The following is a 17,269-nucleotide window of genomic DNA, read 5'->3' on the forward strand; positions in this document are numbered from 1 at the left end:
ACTCTCAGGACTCTCGCTGGGACAAAGATTCCTTCTCTAGGGACCAGCAAGGCCAGGGGTGCAGGAGGTGAAGGCAGCTCCGTGGGCCCACAGGCAAGCCAGCCTTGGAGGAAGCTGGACTTTGCAGAAGGCAAAGGGGAAGGATGGAAAACCTGGGTCCTCGGAACTTTTTGAGCTGATGGATCTTGCCTGCAGGCAGCGCTGCCTCTGAAATCTGCCGTTTCCTGAGTCCCTTAATGTCCATTATTGCTGACGATAGTTCCAGTTGAATCTTCTGCCACTTGCAACTCAAAACATCCTTATCCTGCTGAAGAGGGAGCTGAAGTTCAGAGATGCTCTGGAGGGAGGGAAGAGAAAGAGAGAGACTGAGAGGAAGAGAGGAGAAGAGAAAGGAAGAGAGACAGAGAGAGGGAGAGCAAGAGGGAGATTGTCCAGCCGTGTGACTCTGGGTGAGTGGACTCACCCTCTGTCTTGCAGTTTTCTCTTCTGTGAGATGAGGTGATGGCCACGGTACTGTCCCGCAGGGCTGCCATGGGCCGTGAGATGCCGCAGGTGAAGCCGTTAGCAGGAAGCCTGGCAAGTGTTAGCTACGATTATTGTAAGGAATTCGGACTTTGTCCTAAGAGACTAACTTGGAGGGTTTTTGAAGAGAGGATACGGGCAGTGTGGGTCTGAGAGAGGACGCAGGGAGACCCCTTCAGGGTCGGCCACCAGGTCCAGGTGAGTGTGCACAGTGGCCTGGACCAGTGGTGGCTGTGGAGACCGGGCAGCATCAACGCTCCTTGGTGACAGACCCGCCCTGGAGTGAGGAGAGGGATCCTGATTTGGGTGGTGGCTGGCTGGGAAAGCTGTCGGGTGGGTGGGTTTGGACCACCTGGGAGTCAGAAGGAACCCCTGAGGTCATTCACACCACCCACTGGCCCCTGTGTGGCCTGGGTCAGCTTTATAAACGTTGCCCAGGGTGGGCCCGGGAGCACCAGATGGAGGGGACCGGCAGGAGCTCATAGACTTTCCTGGAATTTGGGACCACTAGGTGATTCCCATCCTGGCTCACTCCACAGCAGGAGCACCTGTTTCCTCCAACTCCCTGGGAAGAGGAGATGAGGCCGACTCTCCCTGGGTCTCAGATCTCCCACCCGAGGCCCCCGAGGAGGCCCTCAGGCCTGCCGCCTTCCCCTTCTGCAGGGAAGAGGGAAGTGCAGGGTTTTCCGTACGATGACGCGTGGCCCCATCTGCTTCCAGTTAGCAGCTCCGGGTGAGCCTAATTGGCAGATCAAACCCTTCGATGTTCCACGTTAGATAAGTAGTCAGAGGAGCCCCAGCAGAGTCTGACACTTTTGGACAGAGCCCAAGCCCTGCGTCCGACCACCGCGGGGCCCGGGGTGCTAATGGGAACCAGGCCCTCGTGCACGGAAGTGGGGGGATATTAACAAGTGTCAAAAGGCTTTGAAGCGCCCTGGCAGATGCGGCCCTCCCTCTGCCCTCTGCGCCGGGGAGGGGCGCATGGGCTCCTGAAACAAGCTTGAACGTTTAGGAGGAGAGAAGAGCCCTCAGAGGGTGGTTTCCTGATGCCGGCCATGGCTGGGGACGTCCGAGAGCTGGCGGGTCCTGCAGAGATGGACACAGGGAAAGCCATCGGGCTCGAAGCGGAGAGACCTCTGTTCTCATTTCCTGGAGGACCTGCTGTGGGTCACGTGACATGAAGGGACTGGCTCCAGCTGTGTGACTTTGGGCAGGTGGCTTTACCTCTCAGAGCCTTAGCTTCCCCAACTGTAAAATGGGGAAAACCATCCTGCCTCACTCAGGGTGCACAGATTCGGTTCAGATCCCTGCTTTGCCAGTTACTGCCTCGGACGTGATACTTAACCCGGCAGAGATTTACTAACCTCACCTGTAAGGCAGGGTTATTCAGGAGCCATCTTCCCAGATTGCTGTGAGGGTTACAAGGGTTACATGAAATAAAACGTGTCAAGTCCTCAGAACTGTGCCGGGCCCAGAGTAAATGCTGTATAAACGCCAGCTGTTGTATCAGTCAGCGTTCGATAGGTTGTGCTACGTGACAAACATCCCCTGAATATGGATGGTTTACAGAAGCAAAGATGTATTTCTTTCTCATGGTGCAAGGCGGCTGTGGGCTGGCTGCAACCCTTCTCCGTGTGTCTTCTTTCTGGGATTCAGCAAAGGAGCAGAGCAATGGCAAAATCTCTTAGAGCTTCTGCTTGGGGTGCCACATGTCACTTCTTGGGTGGCACATGTCACTTGCACTCCCATTTCATTGGCCAGAGCAAATCATGTGACCCGCCCCTCATGATGGGGCAGGAAAGTGCACCCTCTCACAGGGAAGGACAGTGAACGTGTGGATGATGACGGGATCGACCACCGTCATGCCTGTGATTACCACAGGCCAAGGGGACGTGGGGGTTGATTATCCAGATGTTTTGTGGGCAGTTTGCTTTGAATTGTGGCAAAATGGTGAGTTTTTCAAACTCTGTCATTAATGTCCCTCCCCTCCCTTCCCGGGGCTCTTGCTCAGTCTGTCTGGTCCCTCCTGCTATAGGGAAAAGACCTCACAGAATAATTCACAAAAGGTGAAGGTCAGTTTCCCCCCCGAGAGGAAGGCTTTGGGCTTGGCACGCAACTAACTGCGGAATTTCAGGTGCCAGAGGAGGACAGTCTTGCCAGGGAGGCCTTCCCAGCACCCAAGAGGGCGTTCAGCCCTGGGGAGGATTGATTGGCTGGTTAGACCCCACACCTGGTCTCGGATCTGAGCCATCAGCGATAGTGGGGGCCTTATGGAGGATCACCCCCTTAACTTTGCTTGGAATCATGGGTCGCCTGTCCCAACCAGAGACAGTGAAGACCTGCCTTTCGGGGGGACCTCTGATCGCCTGTGCCCTCTGTGGCTCCTTTCCCTGTGGCCTGGAAACCGTGGGCTCCTGGGACGGGGCACGTTGGCCGACCCGAGGGTTCTGGACTGCACTGGCCTCAGTCCCTTCTCCCAGCCCCGGGGGCTCCCGCCTAGCACTGGTGAACACAAGTCACGAGCCCCCAGGAGTGTGCGTGTCTCCAGGTCCAGGGAGGATCTCGTGGCGGTAAACCGAAGGTGTTTTAGCAACCACAGCAGTGACAATGGGTGTCATTTGTGAGTGTTTCCTGTGAGCCAGGTGCCGTGTTTAGCGTTTTACACACATCATGGCCACCCGCTCAGGTGTTGTCATCACCCCACTTCACAGACGAGAGAACTGAGCCTCAGAGGAGTCTGGGGTGGTCGTCTAGTCACGGATGGAGTTGGGACTGGGAGCCAGGTCTGTCAGACTCTAAAGTAAAAACGGAAGTGACACTTGTAATCATGGGGGGAACAACACTATAGTGGCCTTCGTCATGAGGGCGTGATGACACGTCACATGACAGCAGTCCCAACAACAACGGCCACCATGCAGGAGATGGCTGTGGATTCAGACAGCAGGGTGGGGAGGTGTGAAAGAGGGCCAAGCTTGTGTGTTGATTTTGTTCCTGTCAGACATACACCATTTTGTGCAATCCTTATGACAACCTTGCAATGTATACAAAATTATATATTATAAACCACATATTTTCTGAAGAGGAAATTGAGGCTCAGAAAGGTATAGTGAATTGTCCAAGGGCTTAGAGCAAGTGGGTGGCAAAGCCAGGATTGAACCTGGGGTTGAACTTGGTGATGGTGGACACAGTGGTCATACTGTTGGCAGGATGGTGATGTAGGTGGGGGCTGTTCAGTTAGGGTAAAGGAGAGTAGGCTATAACAAAGAGACCCCCAAGATGCTCAAATGTGGCAGAAGTTATTTCTCTGCTGTGTAACAGCTGGAGGTGTGCAGTCGAGAGCTGGTGGGCAACTCTACCCACCCGTTCTCTACATGTAGCATCTAACTCTGGACCCAAGGTGGCTGCTCCAGCTCCCAACGTCACATCTGCATCCCAGCCAGGGAAAAGAGAGTGGAAAGGGGAGTACATGCCCATTCCTTTTCAGACACAACCTGGAAGTGACAGATATAATTTCCTCTCGCATGTCATTGGCCAGAATTTAGCCATCTGGCTACACTAGCTACAAGGGAAGGTGGGAATGTAGTATTTAGCAGGCATCCGTTGTGGACACTGTAATGCATCACCCGGATCCCCCTTTGACTGAAGGACTTCTTCCCCAGCTGCTGGGAGGGCTGTTGGCTGGTAGTCCTCAGCTGCTCTAGAAATGGCTCTTGGCGGGAGGAGGGAGCCTTGCCCAGGATATGCCCCCTTCCAGTGGGGCAGCGTCCATGACTGGACGCTGCGGGAATGTCCATATTGTGTCTCAGGCACAATGCAGGACGACTGCGAAGAGCCAGCCAATCCTCAGGGGGCCTCGCGGGGTCAGCCGAGGCCCCGGTTGAGATGGCGTCGCGGCCCAGCTTTTCCCTCCGCCCAGCCCCACATTGTTCCCTTCCTTCCACAGGTGTTGACCCCCAGGGCACTCCCCAGGAAACCCGCCCGTTAATCTCCGTCTCGGAGGCTGCTACAGGACCCAGCCTGCAGTGGCACCCCTCAAACACACCCGGGAGTGCTGCTGTGAAGGGAAGAAGTGGGGGGCCCTGATGGACGGCAGTCTGCTTCAGGAGCGGTGGGAGCATGGCGGGGTACCTGCGGGGACGTGAGGGTGTCGCTAGCCCCGGTGAGGGCGTCAGGAGGCTGGTTGTCACGGTGCTGGTGGTCACGGCCGTGATAGAGGGGGAGGCCGTGATGGTGCAGTGTCTGTACTCGTTCACCTGGCGTGGGCCGCCTGCCCCTGGGCCCTGGCTCTGAGAACCCGCTCTCTCCTGGCCTTCGCCTCAGGAGCAGACTCCTGCAGGGGCTGTTCTCTTCCTCAGCATTCCGTCTGGACAACTGTCAGCCTGCTGTCTCGCCCCTGAGACTCCCTAGTCCCTCTGTCTCCTAGCCAGCCCGAGGCCTCCCTGGACGGGGTCCCGTCTACCGCTGCTAATCTCCAGGCCCAGCTCAGGGCCGTCCAGTCCTCCCAGCCCTGCTTCCCCGCCGACCAGCCACTGGGCCCTCCCCGGAGGCCGAGACCCAGCCCGCGCCTGCTCTCTCCAGCTAGGCTTCTGGGTTCAGTGTCAGCTGCAGGGGGACCCCTTTGCTCCCAACCCAGATGGGCTCAGCGATGATGGTGGAAAGGGTGGTGGAGTGTGGAGAGTAGTGATGGTGATGATGATGAAGATGACGGTGTTGGTGGAGATGCTCGCGATGATGATTATCATGACAGTGTTTCTGCTGGGGGTGAAGGTGCCGTGGCAGTGATGACAGTGGTGGCAGTGTTTGTGTTGGTGGTGGTGCTATTGGCGGTGATGGATATTGTCGTTGGTGATGCTGATTGTGATGGTGATGATGGTGTTGGTGTTGGTGGTGGTGCTATTGGTGATGATGGTGGTGGTGGTGGTGATGGTGATGGTGATGATGGTGTTGGTGTTGACGTTGGTGGTGTTGGTGGTGCTGATGGTGATGATGGTGTTGGTGTTATGTTGGTGATGGTGGTGCTAATGGTGATGATGATGGTGTTGGCTGTGGTGGTAATGATAGTGTTGTTATTGGTGATGGTGTTGATTGTATTGTTGATGGTATTGTTAGTGATGATGGTGTTGGTTGTATTGGTGATGGTGGTGATGGTGGTGTTGGTGGTGATGGTGATGATAGTGTTGTTATTGGTGATGGTGTTGATTTTATTGTTGATGGTATTGTTGGTGGTGATGGTGTTGGTTGTATTGGTGATGGTGGTGATGGTGGTGTTGGTCTTGGTGGTGATGGTGATGATAGTGTTGTTATTGGTGATGGTGTTGATGGTATTGTTGATAGTATTGTTGGTGGTGATGGTGTTGGTTGTATTGGTGATGGTGGTGATGGTGGTGTTGGTCTTGGTGGTGATGATACTGTTGTTATTGGTGATGGTGTTGATTGTATTGTTGATGGTATTGTTGGTGGTGATGGTGTTGGTTGTATTGGTGATGGTGGTGATGGTGGTGGTGATGGTGGTGGTGATGGTGGTGGTGGTAATAGTGTTGATGGTCTTGGTTGTATTGGTGACGTTGTTGTTGGTGGTGACAGTGATGAGGATGTTAATGCTGATCCTCTTCCTCCTGGCTGAATGCCTTCATTAAGCCTCTGGTTTAGAGGCCGAAGGCCCAGGTCACCTCCTTTGTCGTTTCCTATACCAGCAAGACATAGACCTTGTTCTTTGTCAGATCTGGGTCATTAGGGGGTCCATCCAGATTCTTGCTGGGGTGGAACCGACCAGAGGGTGGAGTGCAGTGAGGAGGAAGTTGGTGGACAAAGCTGTGCTCCTTTCTAGCCCCTCACCATCAACCCCCTTCTCAAGAAAAGGGTGGGCGGGCCTGACCCATCCCCGACCCTCTGTCACCCCAGCCCTGAGTGGCAGGCTGTGGGCTCATGGCACGAGAGAGAGAGAACACTGGACAGGGAGCCAGGAGGCTGGCCTGGTTCTGACCCCCTGAGTGACTATGACAAGTCCCTTTGCTGCTCTGTGCCTCGGTTTCCCACTTGCATAATGAGGAGGTTAGACAGGAGCTGAGGGTTAAGCTGTCTCTCACAGTGGCAAAGGACCTCCGGGGCAGCAGGGACGCAGGAAGTCCACTCCGGGCTGCCCTCGTCGCCCTGCCTGGGCTTGCCATCGGCCGGCCCGGCCACCCTCTGCTCCATGTGCGGCTGGGTCACCCGGGGACCACGCGGGAGAGAGCGAAGGGTCTGGTATAGCTGGTCCCTTTACAGCTGACGTGTGTGTGCGTGTGCACGTGTATACCTTCAAAACAGATCACAAATACACCCCTTGCAGCCTGACCACCTCAGCCTCACCCACCCTCATCTCACCGTGCATTTCCGGGCAGCCCCTCACTGGCCTCCCAGCTCCCGCCCCTGCCCCCCTACAGTCTGTTAACCAGAGTGTCCCAAGTGCCCTTGGAAACCTCAATCAGATCCTGAGACTTCTGTGCTCAAAATGGCTCCCCCTCCACTGGGGTGAAAGTCGGAGTCCTGCCAGGGGCCCACTAGGCCTGCCTGATCTCCCGTGCCTCCCTGACCTCACCTCCTCCTGCTCTCCCCTCTGCTCACCCGGTCCAGCCACGCTGGCCTCCTTGCTGCTTCTAGAACATGTTAACCATGCACGGTCCCACCTCAGGGCCTTTGCATGGGCTATTTCCTCTGCCTGGAAGGCACATCCACGTGGCTGGTTCCCTCACCTCCTTCAGGTCTCTGCTCAAACATTTCCTCCTCAGTTCCACCTCCCTGAGCCTCCTTCTGTTTATAGTCGCACACCCCCTCCGTAAGCACACACTCCCCTCCCCCTCCATGCTGTTTGTCCCCACAGCCCATAGCACAATCTGGTGGGGTACGTTTTTGCTAATTCATCTTGTTCACCTGTCTCCCAGTAGAAGGGAGTTCTGTGTGTTTCATTCCCTGCTGTGTCTCAGCACTTGGGGCAGAGCTTGGCATACAGTAGGTGCTCAATAAATACTTGTTAACGAACTTCTGTGGGTTTTTGTACCATGTTGCAGCGAGGCGCCAGCACTGCTGAACGGACTCAAGGATGCAAACACTGCCTGGCCCGTGTCCGCAGTGGCGGCAGTGAGAGGGCTTGGGACCAGTGTCCCAAGGGTGAGTCCTGGTGCAGCCACTTGAGATGGCGTGAGGTTAGACCGGTGACTGCACCAACCTGAGCCTTGCCTTCCTCCTCTGTAAATGGGACGAGAAGGCTCCATCCCGCAGGGAGAGGGCCCCACGCTCCTTAATAAACAGCAGCTACCATGATCTGACCACTGCCATTAGGCGTCCCTCGGCCTCTCGGAGTCTGTGACATCCACAACCTAACAGGAGGCAGGCAGGAATGGGGGCTGGCCTAGGGCTGGGCTTAGGAACCTGGTAGAAGCCACCTTGTCCCCAGGCCTCCTGTACTTTCAGGCTCCCCAGACCCTCTGGTCTAGGGGGCAGGCCTGCCGGACTGTCTCAGGGCCTAGCTCAGCCGTGTCCACCACGGATATGAAAAGAGCCCAGCCCTGGAAAAGGCCATTCTGAGCCCCAAGGAGTGAGGAGCCAGTGTGCGGAGGGCGAGGGCTCTGGGCTGGGCTCAGAGGACCTGGGCCAGTTCCCAGCTGGCCTCTGGCTCCCTAGACCTCAGGAGTCACTCCGCCCCTGGGCCTCAGTCTCCCCATCTGTAAAATGGTGGACGAGGTCGTCTCTGCTCTAAGGCTGCTTCGGCCGGCACCCAGCAGGGGTCCCGCATGGCGGGGCTGGAGCGCCGTGCCACAGCCGGCCGGGCCGCCTTCCCCTCAGCCCGCGCCTGGCCTTCCTCCCACCCCTCTTCCTTTGGGGTTTCTTGCCCGGGCCTCCCCCCTCTGCACCCCTTTCACGGGGTGTCACGTGTGTGCGCATCTGCGTGGGCGAGAGCATGACTGTACCGCGGGCCTCCCGTCCGGGGCCGGGCCCGGTGTGTCCCCTCCTTCACCCAGCCTGCCCGCCTCCTGGTGCCACCACGCGGCTCCCCGAATGAGTCTCTCGCCCAGAACACAGCCTTAAGACGTGAAACAAAATGAGGAATTTGAGAAAACACTCCATTTGTGAAATTGCCGTGCCCCTCCTCCTGGGGCAGCCAGTGGATCTCATCACCCCCTGACCCCCGGCCTCAGTTTCCCCAACCACTAAAGGAGAGTGGTCCCCAACTTGGGTACGAATCCTCCTGGGTGGTTCTGATGACGAGCCTCATTCTAGACCGTGGTACTGGGGTGTCCCCGGGTCCCCGGCTTGTTCTCAGGATCGTGACCATGGCCCTGGTCCTTCTGGAAAGCCAGTTGAGGGCCCCGCGTACCCTCTCTGAAGGGCACTTCCAGAAGCCGACAGCAGATGGTGCTGTTGACCCCATTCCCGGGCGAGGGGAGGGCAGGGAGCAGCCGCCACGGGAGGCTCCCAGGCGCCCGCCTCCAGGGCCTGGCAGTGCTTGGTGCCTGGGTCACTCTCCTCGGAGCTCGAGGCTGAACTCCGGGGCACACCCTCCGCAGCCCGTCACTTGCCCTGGGGAAAGGCCCCTGGGTGGGAGACACAGCCGAGCGGGGAGCACGGCTGTGCAGACACACGCACACGGGGACACACAGAGGTCACAAGCCCGGCCTGACCATTTTCACGGACCACATGTGCCCTTCCGTGTAACCCACACGGCCCGGGGTGGGCCCGGCTGGGGTGCAGAGGGAGGGGGGCTGAAAGGAGGGACACGTTTGCGTGAATCCCTGCGGGAAAATGTGAGTGCACAAACGCTTATGCCTGTGGTCCGTGTGTGCACGTGTACATGTGAGTGTGGGTGCACGAGTGTGTCTGTGTGTGCACACACGTGTGAGTGGGTGTCATAAGCACCCCAGCACTGTGTCTCTCTGGGCACGACTATTCAGCTGTGTGTGTTGTGTAGACAGGTATGTCTACGGCTGTTCACATGTGTATCTGTCCGTGCATATGTGAGTGTGTGTGTGTGTGTGGGTGTGTGCACTAGTGTTTGGGTATGTGCGTGTGCTTGTGTGGGAATCACAAACTCCTGGCCGCCTCTGGGCTGGGCTGATGGAAAATAAATGGTTTGAGGAGTAGGGAGGGTGTGGACAGACGGGCTGGAAAGAGGAACTCAGCTCTGTGTTAGGAGAGGGGCTGAGGCAGGCCCCGGTGTGCGGAGTTCAGACCCAGATCTGGGAGGGACGCAGTGGTCCCTTACGGCTGGGGAGGCCATGCTGTCACTGTGGTCATGGGTGTAGTGTGTGCCTTCTGTGCCAGGCCCTCCATCCGCCATCTCCCCTGACATCTTCCTCACGTCCCCCTTTCACAGATGAGGAAACTGAGATTCAGGGGGGCCGAGGAACTCGCCCATGGTCAGATGGCCAGGAAGTGGGGGAGCTGGGTCTTGAACAAAAGTCCAGCCCTGAGCCCTGTTGCTAAGTCACCTCACCCCAGCAGGCCTGGCCAGCCGGCCATGACACTGGTGAGAGTCAGGCCCGAGGCTGGGGGAGGGCAGAGGCGAGGGCAAGGGCGGGCTGAGGGCAAGGAGCCCCTGATCTGGGGGTTGAAAGGAGGCACCTGGGGGTGGTGGAAAAATCCCGGCCCTGCAGCAGGAGCTGCCTGCGAGCACCGGCCTCTGCCCTCGGCATGGGGTCAGCCCCCGGGAGCCTCAGTTTCCCTGGCACTGCGCCCTGACCTGGTGCAGGAAGCCTTGTGGGGCACTGCCCACCCCCATTCATTCAACAAACGTTCATTGAGCACAACTGTGTGCAGGCCCCGTTCTAGATGCTGGAGACGCAGCAGGAAACAGGACACGCGAGCTCCCCCCACTCAGGAAACTAAACTCCAGGACACAAGAGACACAATCAAGAGAAAAAACCGAGACCTATTCAGACTGAGGGCAGTGCCTGGAGGAGTGACCTGGCGGGGACGAAGGGAGGCGGCAGGAGCTGGACGGAGCAGGGACTGGAGGCCACGGCGAGGATCTTGGATTTATCTCAGGGGACCAGGGAAGCCACAGGAAGGTTTAACAGGCAAAGACCCGATCCGATTTGCACTTTAAAGATGGCCCGAATGCGACGCGTAGAATTCTGCAGAGAGGGACTCGCGAGCTGCAGGGACTCTGGAAAACCTGCCGTGGGTCCCCAGGTTTAGAACACGGGAGGCCCGGGAAGCGGCGAACTTTGGATCCTGGGGCAAGCCCTCCTCCTGGTCTCATCCTTCCCTTGGTCCCTGTGTCCTGTGACTTCCGGCTCTTTCCCTGAGCAGGAAATTCTCTCGCGCCTGGAGTGTTTTCTTTGCGACTGTGGATGTTGGGGGTGAGATCCCCGAGTGGAGACCCCCTGTCCTGGCACAGAGTTCAACTCCCAGCTCGTCTCTTGTTGGCAAGACGACTTTGGCCAAGTTACCTCTCTGAGATCCTCAGTTTCCCTGTCTGTAAAATGGGGATGAGGGTGTGTCTTAGGGCATCAGACAGGATTAAATGTGATGGAGCTCACTAAGGGCCCGTACGGCCTGTAGTGGGTGCTCCGTCAGTATTCGCTGTTGCTATGGCGCTGTTTCCTTAGTTACCCGGATGGCCTGCCCTGGGCCACTTCACCCCCTGAACCCTAGTTTCTCCTCCTGTAGAATCACACCCATTTTGAAGGTATAGCCAGAAATTCAGATGAGAGGCGGGAAAGCTCATGGCACAGAGTAGGGGCTTGGGAATGGTGGTTTCGGGGTGCTGCCCCAGCTGGCCCAGGCTGCTTTGGGAGACAGGCACCAGCTCTGCAGAGGTGGCTTCAGGGGCAGGGGCACGGCCAGGATGGTGTCGGGGTTAGCACGTGGCCCCGCAGGCCCTCCTCCGCCTCCCTCGGGCTCTGGGCTCTCGAGCATCTGCGCCCCCTCCAGCCGCCCCCTTCACCCTCCGCTGGGCCCCAGGGAGCAGGCGTTCGGCCGTTTCCCGGAGCCCCTTCCCTTCTCCCGATTTGCATGTTTAAAACGCATCTGCAGACGCATGCTGTGTCTGTGGCCCATCTCCCTCCCTCCCTCCCCGCCCGAGTCTCTGGACTGAGCTCTGCGTGCACAAGAGCCCAGAACGGCACATCCGCTCAGCCCCTCGCTGCCGGCACCATCTGGGACGCCCCGTTCCTGTGTGGGGGTGTCGGGGTTTCTATTTCCCCGTCTTTGCCCGCACCCGTGGGGCTGTGCGCTCCTTCATCGGCTGCTGAGTGATGCTTTCAGATCACAGGCCTGACATTTCGGTGTTTGTGTCTGTGCCAGGTGGGCACCAGCCCGAGCAATCGATTCTCCCTGCATAATCGCTAAGCACCGTCCATAACATCTCACCAGCCCCCATCGGCCCCTCGGGCTGCTTCCTCTGGGCCTCATGCTGCGTTGCCCATGCCCTCTCTTCTGGGACTGGGCACTCTCTTTCCAAATCCCAGAAAGAACCACCCCTTGCTCCCTACTGCCATCCTCCTTCCACTCCCTGTGAGGCTGGTAGGGCTGCCTCAATTTCTGGTCACCTTCACCTTCCCCTGTGTCGTCTTGCACCAGCCGTGTTATGTTGTCTTCAGTTCCTCTAAGAGGAGGTGCCTTTCCTACCCCAGGGCCTTTGCACATGCCGTGTCCGCCACCAGAACTCCTTCCCAGTAGACCCAGCATATTCTCCTTTTTGCCTAGCTCATTCCCGCTTGGCATTCAGGTCTCAGCTTAATGTTACTTCCTCCAGGAAGTCCTCTTGGATTTCCAGAGCAGGTTGGGTTATTCTATTCCACTCCTTTTTACAATCAGCTGGTTTCTTTGGTGCTCTGTCCTTCCAGTAATGATTTATTTGACATCTGTCCTCCCCACTCCATTTGAGTAGGCCCTCTTTCTCTTTTGTTTACTTCTGTACCCTTTGGCTCACATGGTGGTGCTCAATAAATGCTGATTGAATTGAGTGAATGATTGAATGACCACTTACTGAGTGCAGTCATTCAGACCAAGTCCCCGCCTTTTGGCCATGAAAATTTCCCTCCCCACAATCACGAGGCAAATGCCTGGTCCTTTCCAGGGCATCCTTTGAGTAATGAGGTGGTGAGGCGGGGGGAGGAAGGTGTGGTTCTGATGATGGGCGTGGACGAGGCCAGAGCCCAGGCTCACTCCTCTGTCTTTGGCTAATGTCGGCTGAACTGAACCTAAAAATGATGATGGGGCTGGTGGTGATGTGGAGGTGATGCTGGTGAGGTTAACGGCGACAAGTCTTGGCGGTGATGGCTGTGGTGCTGATGGTGGCGGTAATCAAACTAACGATGCTGACTTTGGTTATTTATTTGGTGGTGAAAATAATGGCAATTTTGCTGTGGTTTGGGGGCGACAGTATAAAGCACGTTTAAGAAGACGGAGGCTGGAGTCAGACAAGCCTGAGTTCCTCCCATGTCTCTATCACTTTAGAGATTCAAGAAACCCTTCAGTGCCTCAGTTTCCTCATCTCTAAAGTGGGTACAGTAAGAGAACCTACTCCATTGGGACAGGGCCCAGAGCAGGGTTGATGTAAGGGTCAAAGGAAAGGATGCATGGAAAGCTCTCGGCACAAGGCTTGGCCCACCTGAGGTTCTGAGCAAACACGTGTGGAAGGACGTCATTGTGACCATAGCTTGTGGTGACGGCCTCAGGGCTGTTGCAGTTGCTGAGCAGGACGAAGGTAGCATTTGTGATGAAGGTGATGAGGGTGGCGATGTTGGTGCCTTTCCTGCTTCACGAGGAGTGGACGGTGGCGAGGTGATGGCGGTGCTGGGAGAGAGGGGATGATGACTTATTAATTTAATCTGTCGGTTCAATAACCAGCATATGTTTTGTGCCAGCAAATTTTGGGGGAAAAATAAATATAACCCTGGGTTTTCAGGAATCATCAATAAAATAGCAACGACATATACACACATTATAAAACAAGGTGGCAGGTGCCCAGCTGTCACGTGGATGATTTGCACCAGAGGAGATGCAGGGGTTGAGGATCGGGAAGGCGCCCGGGGAGGTGGCCCCGGGGCTGGACCTTCCAGGAGGCGGGAAGGTGTGAGCACAGGTGTGGGCTCAAAGGCTGGGGAGGGGCGAGAGGCAGGAAGGGGAGGACCCGGAGAGGGAGAAAGAGAGAGAAGGCTGGAGAGAGAGGAGCCGCTGCCAAGACGTGAAGGGAGCCAGTGCTCTGTGTCCCCACGTGGAACCTGGTGTCACATGAGGAACCCGGTCTCCAGTCTGAGCTCCATTTCACAGATGGACACACTGAGCACATTCGACGCTCACTTTAGAAAGCAGGTGGTGACTTTGCAGAAGGCACCCTCGGAGGCATCGGGCTGGCACGTGACACGGCGGAACTGAGGTCCATTGGAGAGGAACTGACGGGGGAGTCTGGGCATCCTTCCTTTCTTTTCATTTGCATATTAAAATGTATCTGCAGATGCATCTCGCCCGTCAGCCTCCCTCCCCGCTGTGCCTGCATCTCTGGGGGACTGAACTTTCTGCAAGCACAGAGCCCAGAGGAGCACGGCCACCCGGCCCTCCTCCCCAGCGCCTCCCATTCTGATGTTAGCGCCCAAGATGGGAGTCACGACCAGAGAGGGCAGCGCCTTGCCCAAGGCCACATAGCTCGGGAGGCAGGGCAGGGGCTCGAGGAGCATAGGTGGAAGCCGCAGTGTGACCCCCCACCTCACCCAGGGCTCTCCCACACCGGGTGGACCACAAGGGTGGGGAGCAGCTGAGGGCTGCGGAAACACAGATGAAAGGAACTAACTCTTATCCAGCAGACACTGTAGTGTGATCCAGCCTGTGGACTTCGGAGCCAGAAAGACCTGGGTTTGGATCCCAGCTCTGAGTCCCATGTACTGGCTGTGTGACCTTAGGCAATCTACTCAGCCTCTCTGTGCCTCAGTTTCCTCATCTGTAAAATGGAGATGAAAATGATGGGGCCTCCCCACCGCAGAGGCTTGAGGGGATTAAGTAAGTTTGTCCGCAGCCCCTAGGACAGGGTTCCCCGGTAGTAAGGGTGCAGTTATTATGTGCCCTGCGCTTCCTATACACAGACTGCCTTTTTGAATCTCCCCCTCGAGGTAGGAATTGTCCCCATTTTGCAGGTGAGGAACTGAGGCTCGGAGAAGGGAGATGGGAGACTAGCCTGGCCAGGATTCATGCCCGGGCCTGGCTGGCTCCATGCCCGCTAGGCTGCCTTGGCAGGGGACGTGCAGGGGGTGTCTGGAGAACTGGGGGTGGGCCGGGGGTCTGGAGAGGGGACGGGAAGCAGCGAGCCTGACATAGGCGCTCAAGAATGTGGTCCACTTCCTCCTGGGCCCCTGGGAGCCTGGTAATCCTGGGGCGGCTGGGATGCGGGGAGACAGCTGTGCCGGGTATGGCGGGGGTGGGGTGGGGGGAGGCCCGGGACCCTGGGCCCCCTTCTCTGTTTTTCCTACAGGGTGGGGGCTGTGGGCCGATTAACCCTGGCGGAGCTGGAGCCAGGAGGCGGGGGAGGCCGTGGGGAGAGGACGGTGCAGGAACTGGCGAGGTCTGAAAGAGGCCCGTGGGGGAGCCCCCCCGGGTAGCCTGTCCCCAGGTGGGGCCAGCTGGCCTTCCCGGGGAGGCACTGGGAGACCGACCTTCTGAGCACGACGGAGGAGGAGGAGGGGCACGGGCTTGTAGCAGGGTCACAGCTGGAAGGGCCGTTGGGGGCCATCTAACCCATCCCCTCGCTTTACAGAAGGGGAAACTGAGGCCCAGAGAGGGGCGGCAACTAGCTCAAGGTCACACAGAGTCGGTGACTGAGCCGGGAACAGGCCACGGCCTCCTGGCTCCGAAGCTGGGACCTTCTCCACTCGCCGAGCCGCCCCCCGCCCCTCCCTCCTGTCACCGGGCAGGGGGCTGACCGGGCGGTGGAGGCAGCACCCTGCACATGTCAGGAGCCCCACAATGGGAGCTTCTACCTGAAATAGTGGTCGTGATGATACTGTCATAGCTCGCAGCCTTTTGATTTGATACATAGTTTATAGTTCTCATAGTTCCTGCTTTATAGTATTTTATAGTTTACAGAACCCTTCGCATCCTTTATCTCGTACGATCCTCACCCCACTCCGCGTGCGTACGTGCCCTCACTCCCATTTGACAGATGTGGACACCAGGCCTCCGAGAATTGAAGTGATTTACTCAGTCACACACTAAGTGATAGTAATAACGGTAGTAATAGTGAGTAATAGCGAGTAATAATCGTAGCTAACCTGTATAGACGCTTGCTGAATACAGGCTCCGAGCTATGAATGCTTCCACAGACCCAGGGGGTCCCGCCAACCGTGCAGGAGTCGCCCCTAAGTCCTCCCTTTCCTGCACCCCACGTCCCGTCCAGGAGCAAGTGGACGATGCCTCCTGCACGTTTCCCAAATCTTGGCGCCAGCTCCGTTGGTGCCATGTTGGGATTGGCCGCCATGTGCTCTCACCTGGACAACACCTGCAGCCCCCTGGCAGGCCTCTGCCTCCGTTCTTGCCCCCTCAGTCCATTCTCCACAAAGCAGCCAGGGGCAGCTTCCCATAATGGGAATCAGATCAGCTCACTCGCCCCTTTACAGCCCTTTGGCGGCTCCCGCCATCTTAGAAGAAAGCCCAGGATTCCTGGAGGGTCCACGAGACCCCTGACACAGCCCTGCCTCCCACGCTCTGGTCTCACCTCCCACAGCTCTCCCTTCACTCTCATAACCCTCTCCTTGCTTCAGAAACAATGGCTTCCTTCCTCTTCCTTGAATTCGCCAAGCTTGTTCCTACCCCAGGGCCTTTGCACATGCTCTTCCATCTTCCGCCTGGAGTGCTTCGCCGCACCCCTATGCACTGCTGTCTCCTTGTCAATTCGCCAGCTGTGCTCACAGTTCTGGCTGATGCTGACCTGCATTCACATCCCTGGGCTTGACTATTTTCACATCACTTTCCATCATCTGAAATCATCTTGTTTGTTTCTTTTGTTCTTGAATTTATGATCCGTCTACTTGACCTAGTAAATGTTCCGAGAGCAGGCACTCCATCTGTTGTGTTCACTGCCATACCCCCGCTTCCTAGAACAGAGCCAGCACGTGGTAGGTGCTCAGCAAGTCAGTGATAACTGACTGACTACATGACCAGGCTTATTGTGAGCCCAAATGTAGCACATTTCTTCTTTATCAGCCTACCTGGCGGTCGGACACTGACTCCCAGGCTAGGACCCCCTTTCCCGCTTCACTGATGCTGTCAGCGAGCAGAGGACACTTCGGGCCCAAACCCTGGTGCCCTGAGACTCAGGCTTCTTCATTCCATATTCAAATCACGGACTCCTTGCTATGTGCCAGGTGGCCCGCTAGGCCCAGAGGCGAAGAAGGTGAACAAAAGGAGGATCCTGCCTTCAAGGGGCTTAACATGTGGAGCATAAGATAAGAGAGGGAGACAAAGATTCTAGTGCAGGTGAGGAGCATTTATTGAGCACCTACTGTGTGCGAGGGGCTTTGCAAACATGATTACATTGAATCTTCGTGGAATCAAGAGCTGTTTGATGGAGGGGGGGATAAATCCTCACAAAATCCCCGCACAGTGGGGATCCTCACCTCCATTTTGCAGACGGGGAAGGTGAGGGGTGCAGAAGAGAGTGAGTTGCCCAAAGGCACCCAGTTGGTAGGAGGCAGAGCTGGATTCAAACCCGGGTCTGTCTGACTCTGAAATCTGTGCCTGCCAGAGAGCGGGAGGGCGAGTCTGATTGGATGGGGAG

The sequence above is a fragment of the Ceratotherium simum genome, chromosome 22 (genome assembly GCF_057802395.1).
Source record: "Ceratotherium simum simum isolate JZ-2026a chromosome 22, ASM5780239v1, whole genome shotgun sequence".
NCBI classification, from domain to species: domain Eukaryota; kingdom Metazoa; phylum Chordata; class Mammalia; order Perissodactyla; family Rhinocerotidae; genus Ceratotherium; species Ceratotherium simum.